Source organism: Callithrix jacchus, chromosome 6 (genome assembly GCF_049354715.1).
Source record: "Callithrix jacchus isolate 240 chromosome 6, calJac240_pri, whole genome shotgun sequence".
NCBI classification, from domain to species: Eukaryota; Metazoa; Chordata; class Mammalia; order Primates; family Cebidae; genus Callithrix; species Callithrix jacchus.
This window is the reverse complement of record NC_133507.1, coordinates 145,923,736-145,936,798: the sequence shown is the minus strand read 5'-3', so window position 1 is coordinate 145,936,798 and position 13,063 is coordinate 145,923,736. Positions and strand designations below refer to the sequence as shown.

Here is a 13,063-nt window from a genome sequence, read left to right as displayed (position 1 = left end):
TAGATAAATTGTAGGACTTTGAAAACAAACCTTCTCTTAAAGTATGGTCATCCCCCTACCTGACCCCCTCACTCATCAGATTTAAGGCTTGGTTTTAATTTTCAGTTATGTCCCATCACTGTAGAAACAACCTAACTTAATAATGTGCTGACATAGAACTTATTTCCATATGGGACAGAGATGGGCTTTTCTCAGTGATGGTATGGGCAATATTTTAAATACCTAATTGCAATCAGCTTTTGCTATACTTCAGAGATCCTCCAAAAAAATGTCTCTGTATGATTGTCTAGAGACAATCATATGAATTGATGTCCTGACTATCAGGAAGTTAGGGATTTAGGACACCCTGAGTTAGGCCATCTAACTTCTGCCAGCTCCAGAGTGAGCAGTGGGAACCCAGAAGGCTTAGCCAGTTATTTACACACTCAAGAAGAGATTCTTTAACTCACTTTCATAGAAATAGATGATTAGAATAGTGGTGCTGGGCAAGAGTGCCAAGAGGATTCAATGTCTTCCGTCTTATAAGGCCCCACAGCCCTTTTACAGTAAGAAATGCTTTTAAGTAACAAACAAAAGAATTGATCATAGAAGCTCAGGGCTACCTCACCACTATCTTTACTTCCTTCACTGACTACAATAAGCCAAAAGTGAGTCTTAAACTCATGCTCAGTGAATGTTAAGTCTCACGTGAATGTTCAGAGAATCCCTTTGGTGTCAAAAGAATGTTGTTTAGAATAATTAGGTGAGAGGGCAGTGCTGATGCATCTTGTGGAAATGACAACTCACTGGAGGAGGTTAGTGAGCCATGGAAACCAGTTTTTATTTGAGGTAAAGAACACATATTAGAATCAGGAAAGTTGGTGTTTTGAAACAAGGTCACATACTGTTCTCAGAGCAGATCAGGAAAATGAATGAGGCAGATGATCACAGATTGAGGGGAGATCAGGACTTCTCTATGTACCTGCTTCAGTGTTAGAAAGAGAACTGAAAAAATAAATCTACTGTGGAAAATCAAGCTATTAGCTGCACTCTAGAGTCCCTAAAGATATTTTAGGAACAATGATACGAATACTTTGGGAGGCCTGTGTCGTGGCTCCCCTCCTCATATTCCCTATTCTTCCCACACTAGCATCCTCTGATGAAGTGTGTAGGAGCCAACTCATTATTTTAGAATGGCAAATGAGTGTAATCATAAAGTAATCCATTTTATATTAATATTCTGAATGTTGGTCCCATTGCGTGGCCTTTATGAAAGAATTACGTGTCTCCCAAAGTTCAGCCTCAGATTCCCTCCTTTACCTCATTTAATGGGAGGGAGTGGGCACTTGTTTTGAGTGCAGATTGCCTGGATTCACCTACGATGTACTGGATTAGAATCCCTGTGCGTGCTGCCTGGGAATCTGCATTTTCACAGTTTATATTGCTCAGGTTATGCTTATGCATGCCTACTTTTGATATCTGAAAGTGCGATAGGTACTATCCTTAGTTGGTAGAGTTAGCAGTTTGGCTCACACTCATCAAGCCACAGGTTGCCTCTTGTTTTTTTTTGTTTGTTTGTTTTAAGAAAGAGAAAGAGAAAGGGGGAGAGAGAACAGGAGTCTTGCTTATTGCCCAGGCTGGAATGCAGTCTAAAAATAGGTATCAAAACCTCTTTTATGCCGATAATTGTGCTTGACAGCAGAGACAGGAAGGAATAAGGGAAGAAAATAACAAACAAACAGCCAACCAATATTTCATTTAAGTCTGTGAAATGCTGGAGAGTGATTTACTTCCAATTATGTGGACACTTTCAAAATAGGTGTAATGTGACACTGAGAAAAATGTATGTTCTGTAGACCTGGGGTGAAGAATTCTATAAATATTCACAAAGTTTACTTGTTCCAGGTCTGAGTTCAAATCATAGATGTTCCTGTTAATTTTCTATCTAGTTGATCCGCCGAATATTAACAATGTGGTGTCAAAGTCTCCTGCCATTATTGTGAGGGAGTCCAAGTCTCTTTATAAGTCATTAAGAACTTGTCTTATGTATCCGGGTGCTCCTATATCGGGTGCATATATATATTTATGATCATTGACTCCTGTTGTTGTATTGATCCTTTACCATTATGTAATGTTCTGCTTTGTTTCCTTTAGTCTTTGTTATTATTAAAGTCTATTTTGTCAGAGACAAAAGTTACAACTCCTGTTTTTTTTTCTTTTTTGCTCTCCGTTTGATTGATAAGTCTTCCACCAACCCTTTGTTTTGAGTCTACCTCTTGTTTTTTGTCATAGACATGCATTGTCTCCAAAGGTTTACATTTGCTGAAAATGGAATACAGCTCACACTCAAGTACTCTTTGGCCTCTTCACCCCTTTCTCCGAAACATCTGAGGTTCTCAGTCCAACGCATGGGCTATGGTCTGAATGTTTATGTCCCCTCCTCCAAATTCACTACTGGAAACCTAATCACAAGGTGAGGTGAGGCCTTTCGGGAGGTGATTAGATCATGAAGATAGACCCTGTACGAAAGAGGCCCTAGAGAGCTGCCTCGTCCCTACACCATACACCACATTGGGATTCAGTGAGGAGGTGAGGTCTAGGTATTAGTCTGTTCTTGCACTGCTATAAAGAACGACTGGAGAGTGGGTAATTTATAAAGAAAAGAGGTTGAATTGTCTCATGGATCCACAGGCTATACAGGAATCATGACTGGGGAGGCCTCGGGAACTTACAGTCATGGTAGAAGGCAAAGGGGAAACAGGAATGTCTTCCATGGCTGGAGCAGGAAGAAGAGAGACAGGAGGGGATACTTTATGCTTTTAAACAACCAGATCTCACTTACTATTGCCATGACGACACCAAGGGGGACAGCGTTAAATCATGAGAAACCACCCCCATGATCAGATAACCTCCCACCAGACCCCACCTCCAACATTGGGGATTACAGGTAGACATGAGATTTGGGTAAGGACACAGGTCAAACCATATCAGTCTATGAACCAGGAAGCAGACCCCAAATCTGCAGGTACCTCGACCCTGGACGTTCCAGCCTCCAGAACTATGAGAAATACATTTCTGTTGTTTATAAGCTACCCAGTTCATGGTACTTTGCTATAGTAGCCTGAATAGTCTAGCAGAGCATGCTTGTTCATATGCCCCATGGACTGAAATGCAGTTTACACAGTGCATTTTACATTATTAATGTTGTTTGAATCTCATCAACTGTGAGTTGGAAATCATTAAAATCTCCTCACACTAACTCTCATTTTAACTCTGTGGTAGTTTCAACATAATAGGATAATTCTGTTAACTTTAAAAATCATAAAATTTAAAAATTGTTTCTTGATTTTTCACAGTATGTTTGATATGCTTAGGGATTAAAAATATATAACCTGAATAAAAGATAAGGTCAGAGTAAATTCTAAGCCTCAACATAGATGGTCACGAGTTTCAAAGAAATAAATTTAATAAAAAAGCAGCGGGCTGAGCATTTATAAGTTATTATGGATACAGAGTTGGTCTTTTAAAAATCATTATTTTCTTTCATTTCTAGCCCCCTCTGGCCTTCTTCTTTAGCTGGGGAAATTTTCTTTCCTTTCTCACATTTTTATATGAGTTGTGTTTCCTTTCTTTGAACTATCGAAGCAGTTTCTATCATTTTAAAGCAACCTCTCAGCTGGAAAGTCCACTTGGTGTTTCAGCAAGGCTCTGTTAATTAGCTCACAGAGATTACTTAGAGTAAAACCAAGCAGGTTTGAGTTTTCAGTCTGGTTTTCTTGGTCAGGGCAGGCAATATTTGAAATGAGGTTGTCATACCTTTTGAAAATGTGTCTGATACACTCTGTCCTTACAACATTATGCAGATGTACTCTGGGAAACAATGAATGATGACAATTGAAGAACAGGAATGTTCTGGATCATGATATGAGGAAACGGAAGTGTCACCCAACACTTCCAGGCCCATCTTGGCACCCAACAGAACGCTGACAGGCAGACAATCTCTTTAAATAAGTCTCTCAAAAAGACACCAGGAAAAATTCCACTCAGTACACATGGAAAAACTTCTTAACATCATCTCCAGTTTTTCTCTCACATCGGAGCAGTAGCCCCTAATGTCCTCTTTCCTCTCTCAAAACTCCCACCACCCCCATCTCCTAAATTACAAGCCATATTTTCCTTTCTGTCTTGCCCTGTTCCCTCACCATCCTGTATAATTTCTTTCCTCTCTAATATAACTCTCTGCCCTTTCAGAGAGAGCCCCAGGCATGAATGTGCTGGTGTGACTTTTGTACACTCAGTAATTTGTGTGTAGATTATGTTGAATTTTAAGAATGTGGTTAGAATTTTCTTAAATGCAATGTAAGCAAATGTATGAGTTATTTTGAAGTAAGTCCTCTTTATGAAAGTGTGGCCTTTTGGATTCAGAGATAAGAGAATACCTGGTTATCCCTGGCAAAGATGGAAAGAGGAACTAGGATGGCCAACTGTCACAGATACCATCCTGGTTTTATCACCAAAAGTTTCACATCCTAGAAACTCTTCAAATCCCAGCAGATGGAGACACCAGTTACCCTGGAAGGTGGCCTTTAGTTATTTCTCTGGGCAGCCTGATGAAATGAGACCCCAAAGAGTAACCTAGATGTGAAATTGGTGCCTCTCCTTTAATTGCACAAGGCAAAGTCATTATTCTTAAGGGACCCATAACTCCTCCCCTGCTATGGTTTATATGTTTATCCTCTCTAAATCTCATGTTGAAATTTGGTCCCCGATGTTGAAGAAGAGGCCTACCACGAGGTTTTTGGGACATGGAAGTGGCTCCCCCATGAATGAATTAATGCCCTTCCCTGGGGATGAGGGAATCATAACTCTATCAGTTTTCAGAGCTGGTTGTGTTTTTTTTTTTGAGACAGAGTTTCGCTGTTGTTACCCAGGCACGATCTCGGCTCACCGCAACCTCCGCCTCCTGGGTTCAAGCAATTCTCCTGCCTCAGCCTCCTGAGTGGGACTACAGGCACGCACCACCATGCCCAGCTAATTTTTTGTATTTTTAGTAGAGACGGGGTTTCACCTTGTTGACCAGGATGGTCTCCATCTCTTGACCTCATGATCCCTCTGCCTCGGCCTCCCAAAGTGCTGGGATTATAGGTGTGAGCCACCACGCCCCGCCAAGAGCTGGTTGTTAAAAAGAGCCTGCCACCTCCCCCTTCTCTCTCTCTTGCTTCCTCTCTGATCATGTGATCTCCGCACATACTAGCTCCCCTTTCAGTTTCCACTGTGAGTGGGAGAAGCCTGAGGCCCTCACCAGATGCCGATGCCCAATTGTGAATTTTCCAGCCACCATATATCATGAGCTTTATAAACTACCTAACTTTAGGTATTTTGTTATATCAACACTAAATGGGCTAAGACATTCCCCACTCTAAGTCTCTCCCTTGGTTTCAGCATTCAGTGCAGACTGCTTGTGATAGTGGCAGAGCCTCTCTCCCAGACAGCATCTAGGGGAACAGAAGCAGTAAGAAAGCTTGTTTTGGGCGGGGCGTGGTGGCTCCCACTCTAGTCCAATACTCTGTGACTCAAAGGACAGTGGATGGCTTGAGCCCAGGAGTTCGAGGTCAGCCTGGGCAACATGGCTAAAGCCTGTCTCCACAAGAAATACAAAACTTAGCTGGGTGTGATGGTGCTGTATGCCTGTAGTCCCAGTTACTTGGGAGGCGGAGGTGGAGGATTGATTGATTGAGCCTAGGAAGCAGAGGTTGCAGTCAGCTTGTTCCTGCTTTACTCAGATCTTTCAAGTCTTATTCTTATATTTTCCAACAACTTAGCTTTATTTTCACCTTTAGAACTAGAAAATTAGTCATTAACCAGATTAAAGCCATCTCTACATGGCGACTTTCCTGCATGGATAAAATGAATAATTTTAGCCTTTAAGTAATTAATTTTAGTTCTGAAGCAATTTAATTGTCCCCATTTATATGAAACGATGCCAACACATAAGTAGATATTGTTATTTCTTTTTTTGTGTGTAGTTCTAATGACATTATAATGATAGCTATTTTAAGCCTTAAAAATCACATTTTGAAAAAGCCACACATGCCATGCCTTTTCAAAAATTCAAACTGAAGGCCAGGCATGGTAGCTCCTGCCTATAATCCCAGGACTTTGGGAGATGAATGTGGGAGGATCATTTGGACAGAGGAGTTCAAGACTAGCCTGGACAACATGTCCCATCTCTACAAAAATACAAAAATTACTCTGCTGTGGTGGCATGCACCTGTACTCCCAGCTACTTGGGAGGCTCGGGGGAAGGATCACTTCAGCCCAGGAGGTTGAGCCTGCAGTGAGCTGTGATTGTACCACCGTACTCCAGCCTGTGCAACACAGTGAAACCCCATCTCAAAAAAAAAAACCAAAAACATCAAACTGAAAGCATTTACGAATGAGAATAATTTCTATTTCATTTTGCCTGGCTTTGTGGTCAGATGTGCTTAGGCTCGGCTCCTGTATAACCGCTCCCTAACCTCAAAGATTGATCGGGATTGTCTTCATTCTGCAGCCTCATTGCTCAACCCTGAGTGCATGTCCTTTGGGTATTTCACTCATTGGTAACTTGGTATTGTTAATTAGGCCTCCTGTGGGCTTAGGCTGTTTATCCTTAGTGGTCAAAGGCTCTAGAATTAAGCAAGACTGTGCAAAGAAGAGAAGCTAAAGTCTTACAAAAGCAAATCTTGTTGCTATTACAAATCCATTTATTAGTTTCAAAAAACAAAAAGCATGTAAGGCTAAATCAACAATGAACATCAATTAATCACATCTTTAATAATTTTTAAAAGAAAATATAATAAAGGTATTAGGTTTCCTAATAATTATTCTGTTAAGACTTTTCTGTACTTTTGCATAATGTGTTTAATATATAGTATGAACTAGACAGATCAACATTTAACTGGAACCAAAATATAGGGCTTATGAGATAATCATTTTATATCTAATTCATTGGGAGAACTTCATCGTAAGCATAACCAACCTAAATTCTCAGAACAAGTGGTCTTCGGACCACATGGAAAAAGAGATTTGCTAAGATAGAAATTCCAAATCCAGGATTTAAAATGGTCTCTGTGGCTGTAAAAAGCTTAAGTTGAACAGCCTGTGAACATTTTATAAAATACTAACCATCAACCTAAATCTCCTGTTCTCCTTGGTCATCAGCCCAGGAGGTTGGGGAATGTTGCTTCACTCCTTGTTTAGGTGGGCTTCACCTTCCTAACCCTCTTCCAACAGCCAAGCTGTTTGGGAGCATCTCCTGTCTCTCTTGTGTCCTTCCTTTCCCCCTTCATACCAGTCAGGACTCTTTAGGTCTGACCACAACGCAGCTCAACACTAGCTTAAGCAAAATGGGGGCTTTTTGCAAGAAACAGGGAATAGAAGCTCAAATGCAATGAAGAGCTGAGGACCTACGAAATGCTAGGGGACCTCATGGTTTGCATCCAGCATGCACTGCTTTTATGCTGTGTGTTCTTCAAGACTTCATCCTTGGCAACCACAGACAGGCCTTCTCCACGTGGCATGGACGTGGCAGCTATCCACCCCAGGGTAACACTGATCCAAGGTTTGAGAGGAGAGCTCACTTCCAACAGGAAAACCACATTAAGGACCCTGGGCCATTTGTGTCACAGGCTCCTCCTTAAGCCAGTTATGGAGGCCAGCGAGATGGAGGGGACACCAAGGTATCCTGTGGTCTCATCCCCCAACCCAGGCAGAATCTGTTGCCAAGAAAGGGTCCATGTGTGCTGAATGGACACATTATAATGGCTAATATTTACTGTGTGCTTAGCATGTTCCAGGCACTGTTATATTTGTTTTGGGTATATTATCTCTTTAATCTTGCAAGACCAAGATGCAGGTCTGATTATTGTCACCATTATACAGAACAAGAGGAAATGAGAACAGTTGGATCATTTGTCTGAGGTGACGAAATTGGTGAATAGCAGAGGCAGGAGTTGAACCCAGACTGCTTGACCCCAGATACAGGCACCTACTGCTCACCTACCAAACCCGTCAAATTCTCTTTCCTCATTTTCTCCCTGTGTTCCTCCTTTCTCCTCTGTAGGATGACTGACAGATGGGAGGGCTTGGTCAGGGTTACGAACGACAGTGCAGGGAATTCTATGGAATGCTTTTTGTCCTGGCTACACAGGACAAGAAGGGCCCACAGACCTTCCTCTGGCTGTTCCCAGCCTCTAAGCTGTTTCTATTGCTATTTTTATTCTGTTCAATTACTGTCTCCCAACTAGAACTAAGAACTAGATTCAGATTCCTGATTTTTAGACAGAAAGTAATGGCTGACATTCTTCAATAGGGCAGACAGCACCACTTCTTGTAGGCAAAATGCCCAGTGAACATCAGAAAACAATTTTACACTTTGGGAGGCTGAGGCAGGTGATCTGTTGAGCCTAGGTGTTAGAAACAAGCCTGGGCAACATGGTAAAATCCTGTCTCTACAAAACATCCCCCCAAAAATTCCGAGCATGATAGTATATGCTTGTAGTCCTAGCTACAAGGAAGGCTGAGGTGGGAGCATCGCTTGAGCCTGGGAAGTTGAGGCTGTAGTGAGCCATGATCGCGCCACTGCACTTCAGCCTGGGTGACAGAGTGAGACTCAAAACAAAATAAAACAAAACAATTTTACATAAAACCTTGTAGAGGGAAAAAACCAAAAAAGATGATATACGGAAATCTATGAAAATGATGAATCGCTCCTGTTTTATCAGATTACTATCCCACCTTAGAGCTAAATACCCACTAAAATATGATTTAGTGCTTGATTACAAACTGTCTCTGTTTCTTGATTTCACATCTGTGAGAGGCTTTAAGACCCAATCCAAGTACCATCCCTCTCTGTGTCCCCTCCCCCCACCGTTGGAATTTTCCCTTCTCTGTGTCCTTAAAGCTCTTTGTACCTGCATATCCTGTACACATGCAACCCACCGTTCCATTATTACTTCTTCCCATTTGCTTTCCTTCTGTGAACAATTATGGTTTTCTGCAGAACAGTAGCTATTCATGGATCTACATTTTTCTATCCTCCCTAATAACAACTGCTACAACATACAAGTTCAAGAAATATTAACTCACCATCCCCACTGAGCTCTTCAGCTCTTCGAGTACGTTCTGCATGTTCCTGCCTGAGGCCTATGGGCTTATTCTAAATGTTTGAGTAAACATGCTGGACTCTGTGGGGTGCTTTCTGCCAAAATCAACCCTACTCTATGCCTCTGTTGCCTCTTCAAACCCACGGCTCAAAGCCATTCTGGACCACAAACAAGAAGAAATCTCAGGGAAGTCTTGCAGTTTTCTGTTCATTCTCAAGTAATAGATGAATTGTTTGCATTTCAGTGATACAAGGAGGTTATATCACTTGGTCTAAACCGCAGAGCTAAGGGAGTGATAGAGTTGGAACCTACATGCAGCCGTGCAGGCTGCAGCCTCTTTCTCCTTCCCACTTCCAAAGACATTTGTTGAGAAAAATCCCATGTCATAGGAGAGATTGTGCCTGAGGTACCAGTGCCTTTAAAGAAGGCTTTAAACTCTAACAAGTGCCAAGAACCGGCTTGGGAGAGCCCTGGGGGCATATGTGCCCTTTGTCAGACTCCACACCCACAGTGAGTAAAATGGCAGCTGGGTTCGGTACTGGCTGTCACTCCTTGCACACGGCTGTCCCCAGCCTTTGCATCTGTGTACGCATTGCTCCTTCTGCTGGCCATGCCCTGGCATCTGTGAGTGCCAACATTTCTGCTCTGACATTTACAATCAGGCTTGGGGGCTCTTCCCACTGTCCATTTGTTGTGCCTTGGTTATACCTTTACCTCATTGGGATCAGTTTGGGGTGTGTGTGTGTGTGTGTGTGTGTGTGTGTGTGTTTGCCCATCTCCACAAGACTCAACTCCTGAGGAGCAAGGATTGTGCCTTCTTATCTGTATGGCACTAATATCTACTTCAATGCCTAATATGGTTTGACTCTGTCCCCACCCAAATTTCATCTTGAATTGTAATCCCCACATGTTAAGGGAGGTGATTTGATCTTGGGGGCATTTTTCCTCATGCTATTGTCATGATAGCAAGTGAGTTCTCAAGAGACTCGATAGCTTAAAAGTGTGGTGCTTCCCCCATCACTGTCTCCTGCCACCATATAAGATGTGCCTTATCTCTCCTTCAACTTCTGCCATGATTATAAGTCTCCTAAGGCCTCCCCAGCCATGCAGAACTGTGAGTCAATTAAACCTCTTTTGTTTATAAATTACGCAGTCTCAGGTAGTTCTTTATAGCAGTGTGAGAACCAGTTAATACGATGCCCATCCTTAATATGTTTTAAATTTTACTAAGCATGAACTACTACCAGGCCCATGCTACGTACTATGGATATAAAGAAACACTCTCTGTTCTTAAAACTTTCAGTAATGATAGTAATTGCTGCAAGTGTCCTCAATCCATTATGCCTACCCCTACCCTGATTGCATCTAAGTTCTTGGAGTCCTATGCTGAGGCATTAGGTTGGTGGGTGGGAGAGTGGGTGTCTCATCCTCAGTTATTGTACATGCAGGACTTTCACCTGCCACTACTTGGAGTCCTGTCCAAACAGCCCCTTGGAGTCAGATTCTCTGTATCTTTATTTATTTATTTATTTATATTTTGAGACAGAGTTTCGCTCTTGTTACCCAGGCTGGAGTGCAATGGTGTGATCTCAGCTCACCACAACCTCCGCCTCCTGGGTTCAGGCAATTCTCCTGCCTCAGCCTCCTGAGTAGCTGGGATTACAGGCACATGCCACTGTGCCCAGCTAATTTTTTGTGTTTTTAGTAGAGACGGGGTTTCACCATGTTGACCAGGATGGTCTCGATCTCTTGACCTTGTGATCCACCCGCCTCAGCCTCCCAAAGTGCTGGGATTACAGTTGTGAGCCACTGCACCCGGCCCTCTCTGTATCTTTAAAGCTAATCCTTGGCAAGCAGAAACATTGTTTTCTCCCCACCCTCAGTCCTCCTCCCCCTGCACTGGGCCACAGGAAGCTCTGAGAACTGGCCAAGAGCTTTCTACTTCTATCCTTTTCGGGCACAGGCACTGTAGACAGAACACTTGTGGCTTCTCCCTCCAAATCCACAGACTGAAGCCTAATCCCCAGTATGATGGCATTTGGAGGTGGGGCCTTTGGGACGTGATTAGGTCACGAAGGTGAAGCGCTCTTGCATGGGATTAATGCCTTATTAAAGAGAAGCCAGAGAGAGCTTGCTCTCTGCTTTATGCTAAGTGAGCACACAGTGGGAAGACAGTCATCTGTGAACCAGGAAGAAGGCCCTCAACAGATACCAACCCTTGGTTGCACCCTGGTGACAACCAAGATGACCCTGGTGATCTTGGAATTTCCAGCCTCCAGAACTATGAGAAATCAGTGTTTGTTGCTCAGCCACCCATTCTGTGATATTTTGTTATGGTAGCCCAAACTAACTAAGACATATGGTATCAGCTCTTAAGTCTCCTTATATCTATTTCAGGTGCGTGTCATGCACCATATGTACCCTCTTGATGTTTCCTCCCTCCACCAGAAAGCACACAGAAACCCTTAATCAGGCTCTTACAATGTATTTTCCATAGCTCCCCACACTAAAAGTGTCTAGTCTCAGAAGACAGAAGGCGGCTCCAAGTCAGCTTTTGAATTTGATGCCAAAAGCCTTTTTTCCTGTTGCAGTGACTTTCTCCCAAAGCAGTGGTTTGTAATGGTGATGTCCCAAATAGGAAAAGAGCAACAGTAATAGAAAATACCAAGGAAATAAATTTCAAAAAACATTTTTAATTTCAAATATTATTGTTTGAAGAACAGTAATAGCGATTGCAGCTAATTACTTCTTAGCTCTTACAATGTGCCAGGAGCTACAACAAGTAATTCATATGTCATGTATAAATTAGTTATTACTACAACTCACGAGGTAAGTAAATTACTATCCCTGTGTGACAAATAAGGCACAGGCAAGGTCGCTGAAGGCCAGAGAGCCGACAGGCGTGAGAGCCTGGTGGGACTCTGAGCCGTCTGACCCCAGAATCCATTTGTAACCACCATCCCTACTGCTTCCCTACATTGTGTGGCCTGACCTACACCCAAAGTAGCTGACTACAGTGCGGCACGGTAAAGTCATATCACAAACCAGTGCAAAGTAGGCATCCAATAAATATTCACTGAAAGAAGACAAATGAACAAATGCAAAAACTATGGTGAATGAAAGCACACACAGAGGCAGTCCATCAGGGAAATGATTTAGGGGCTGTTCACCATATTCTCCAGTCAAATAAAAATGTCATAAGTTAGAGATTACTGCATTTTCCAAAAGAAAAAAATGACTGTTCTGCACACACAGCTCTGAATACTGCTATGTCCAGACACGCTGTGGACTTGGGCAAAAAGCCAACGTGGGTCTGAGAAGACTCCCTAGAATGAATATATTTACATGTATTCCATAAACTTGTGTTTCCTTGCCAACCAATAACATCCATCAGCCATGTCACAGGCAGTCGCTGAGCTAAGAAAGACTTCTATTTTTAGCTGGGCTGTGGGTTGGGGCTCCTAGACTTTTATATAGTCTGTTTTGGTCTTGATATTTTTCTTTCTCTTCCCTTTATCTTCGAGCCTCTGCTTACTTAATCAGCAGTTAGAACTGAAAATCTTGAGGGCCTCCAGCAGGGCAGATCAGTTTTGTGTGTTGTTAAAACTCAGTTTTTGATAGCATTCATGCTGGTTCATCACGAGGAAAATTAAAGTAATAATACAGGTTTTAAAGAGACGTCAAAGTATGTTTTAACTGCATAAAAATTGGTTTCAAAGGGCAGTAAGCCCTGGAAACTAAAAGCTGAGTGGAATCTTGGGATGTTTCTAAGTCAGTGTTCCTGCTTTAACATGGCTATGATATTCGATGATACCTGTACAATGTCCTACTGACCAGCGCCTACCACTGTGCTAGGTTTGGGGAAGTAGTGTTTTTAATAAGCTTTTGGACTTTTTGAAGGGACAAGATATGTATACACATGTGTAAAAAGCCAAATA

The 13,063-nt window shown here is 42.4% G+C and overlaps 1 long non-coding RNA gene across 1 annotated transcript in view; it reads right to left on the bottom strand.

Moving 5' to 3' along the window:
* Positions 1-13,063, bottom strand: part of LOC144576720 (uncharacterized) — a 124,456-nt gene that overhangs the window by 54,075 nt on the left and 57,318 nt on the right. The window lies entirely within an intron of this gene.